Source organism: Neofelis nebulosa, chromosome 4 (genome assembly GCF_028018385.1).
Source record: "Neofelis nebulosa isolate mNeoNeb1 chromosome 4, mNeoNeb1.pri, whole genome shotgun sequence".
NCBI lineage: Eukaryota > Metazoa > Chordata > Mammalia > Carnivora > Felidae > Neofelis > Neofelis nebulosa.
Genome location: NC_080785.1, coordinates 161305946 through 161309114, shown reverse-complemented (window position 1 = coordinate 161309114; position 3169 = coordinate 161305946).

The following is a 3169-nucleotide window of genomic DNA, read 5'->3' as shown; positions in this document are numbered from 1 at the left end:
GACTGTCACTAATCAAAGTGCTCCACGCACCCCTAGCCCGCCAGTCAGTCTTTCCAATGTCTTCCAAATTCCCAATGACCGGGCTCTGAGAAGTTACCAAGGCTCTTTCCAATCACCTCTCCCAATCGCCTCGGAGGAACCACTCTCCCTACTGGGACCACGAAGCGACTCTGACTCTGCTGCTAGGAGGCAGCCCCGGCCTCAGAGCAAGAAAACAGCTTGAGTAGCGTATCTAATAATGACCCCACCAGGTTCCCATCTCTGAACCTATTCCCTTTTCTCTAGGCCCTTTGAGAGATGCACACTCTTTTCTCCTGAGTTCCTTGCTCCCGTCTGTGCATTGGGCCAAGATTTCTCACAGAAGTTATCGCCTGTAATTTCTTTCTCCCAAATGCAGGAATAATTCTAGAATTTGACTTCTAGTAATCGAAATAGCCAACCTGATGAGTTAGAAGACCTTTAAATGCCCATCAAAACCCCTCACTAGAATTAATCCATACCCTCTAAATAAAGAAGCCCTTTAAGAAGTGTGAAGCCCACAGCAATCCCAAGGCCCACAGCCTCATCGTCCCCTGTGTTAGTAGTAACATCGTTATCCTTCAGCCTTCCATGGTCCCTAACTCCCATATATGTTCCTGACGGCCCTCCCCAACGAAAGCTAGTTTTTCACTGGAATCCATCTGTGCAGGGTATTTTTAGTATTCCAGGTGATACAGAGAGCCAGTATCTTTTTTTACTTTCTCTTGAGAACTGAAATACATCCAGTCAGTCATGCCTCAGGGTTTCATAGTCTCTCTTAACCTTTCATAAACCTTCTAGGCGGATTTGGAGGATATTAAGTTTTCTACAGGCTCTACTCTCTGACTAATGGAGACGGCTTAGCTTCTCTGCTCCCCTTTCACAGGACAGACAGCACTCCTGTGTTAAACCGTGTGGCCTTAAAGGGCTGCCTTGGTGCTCAGCTGGTTAAGTGCCCAACTCTTGATCCCAGCTCGTGAGTTCGAGCCCCGAATTGGGCTCCGTGCTGGGCATGAAGCCTACTTAAACAAAAACTTTTCGCCTTAAAGAAACATAAAGCCTCCCAGAAAACTTGCAGTTTCCTCATTCAAGTTTGATATTTAGGGATCTGATCTCAAAACAAGGACTACATTTGGACCCAGTCAAAACCCCTCATGACTGCCTAATGCTTGACAAATTACCTTTTGACGCCCCACATAGAAAAAGGTACAGGAAACTCTAACGAATGCACATTTTTTGTGATTTACTGATGGTTCCTATTTAAAAGATGAAACAACTGTGCTGGGTATACTATTACAACACCTTTTGGGGGCGCCTGGGTGGCTCAGTGGGTTAAGGGTCTGACTCTTGGTTTTGACTCAGGTCATGATCTCAGAGTTTGTGGGATCGAGCCCCGCATCGGGTTCCGTGTTGGCAGCCCCAAGCCTGCTTGGGAGCCTCTCTCCCTCTCTTAATAGAAGAAAATAATCATTAAAGAAAGCAAACAAAACTTTTTTAAAAAAACTTTTTAATGTTTATTTTTGAGAGAGAGACAGAGCGTGAGTAGGGGAGGGGCAGAGAGAGAGAGAGGGAAACACAGAATCTGAAACAGGCTCCAGGCTCTGAGCTGTCAGCACAGAGCCCGACGCGGGGCTCGAACTCACAAACTGAGATCATGAGCTGAGCCGAAGCCGGACACTTAACCACCTGAGCCACCCAGGCGCCCCACGGAACTCCTTTTGAAGCCACTGAGGCAGCACCTTTACCTTTGGCTATTCCAGCCAAATAGGCTGAGTTACAGAGGCCCTTACACGAGCTTGTACCTTATCCAAGGGTAAAAGCACATTTATACATAGTCAGTATGCCCTTGGGATAGCTCATGACCTTGCAATATTAGGGAGACGAGGTGTCCCTACCTCCAATAAAAAACTAAAAATGTCTATACCCCAAATTTATTAGATGCCACATATTAGCCAGCTACTGTGGCAATTATTAACGTTCCCGGGCATTCCGGATTCAACTCCCTGGAGGCCAAAGGAGACCACCTTGCTAATACTGCCCCCCAAAAAATGCTGCTCTAGGAAAGCAATACTCAAACCTCCATCATGTTCCAAAGGGAGATTCTCCCAAATGAAAATCAGAAAAGTTAAACAGAGACACCCCAACATTGGCCCCAGGAAATTAAAAAAAAAAAAATCAGAGGGGCGCCTGGGTGGCGCAGTCGGTTAAGCGTCCGACTTCAGCCAGGTCACGATCTCGCGGTCCGTGAGTTCGAGCCCCACGTCAGGCTCTGGGCTGATGGCTCAGAGCCTGGAGCCTGTTTCCGATTCTGTGTCTCCCTTTCTCTCTGCCCCTCCCCCGTTCATGCTCTGTCTCTCTCTGTCCCAAAAATAAATTAAAAACGTTGAAAAAAAAATTAAAAAAAAAAATCAGAAATCTAATAATTGTTGGTCTGATAAAAGAACTCTGGTTTGGGCCAAAAAACCACTCAGTCTTCCCAGAAATTCTAAAATCCCCACTACTTACCGCTGCACGTGTATTAAACGATGGGTCTACTGACAAGATGAGAGCACTCATGAACAAATACTGGAGGGAAAATGTTAATAGGACCATGAAAACTGCCTACCCCGCTTACCCCCTACCGTTCAACGTATAACCCAGGGAAACCAGTTGGCGCAAATTTAGTTCGTACAACCTTCCCGTAACGCAGGTATAAATACGCTTTAGGCACGGTTTGTGTACTCTCTCTCATCTGAGACTCTCCCCTAGGGACAGGCCAATGCTTTCACTGTCACTGAAATTCTGTGACAGATGATCCTACCCGAGGAAGCCCTCTTGAACTTCACAGCAATCAGGGAACCAATTTTAACAGTCAGGTGCTCCCACAAGCGACAACTGTTGCGACGTTTACCATCCGCCATCTGGAGGGTTAGTGGAACGCGCTAAGGACACTATTAAGGCTCAACAGGCAGATCTGCAGACACCCTTCCAAATACCAGGGCTGAAAACACTGCCAACAATAGTTGACAGGCTGATAGTCCTGCCACAAGTCAGATCCACTCTCTCTGGAACTCACAGACTCTCACCCTTTGAATCGGTCACAGGACGTCCAATGCACTTGGCCCCTGCCTCCTCGGGCCCACAGCTGATAAAAAGAGATATACTTCCATGG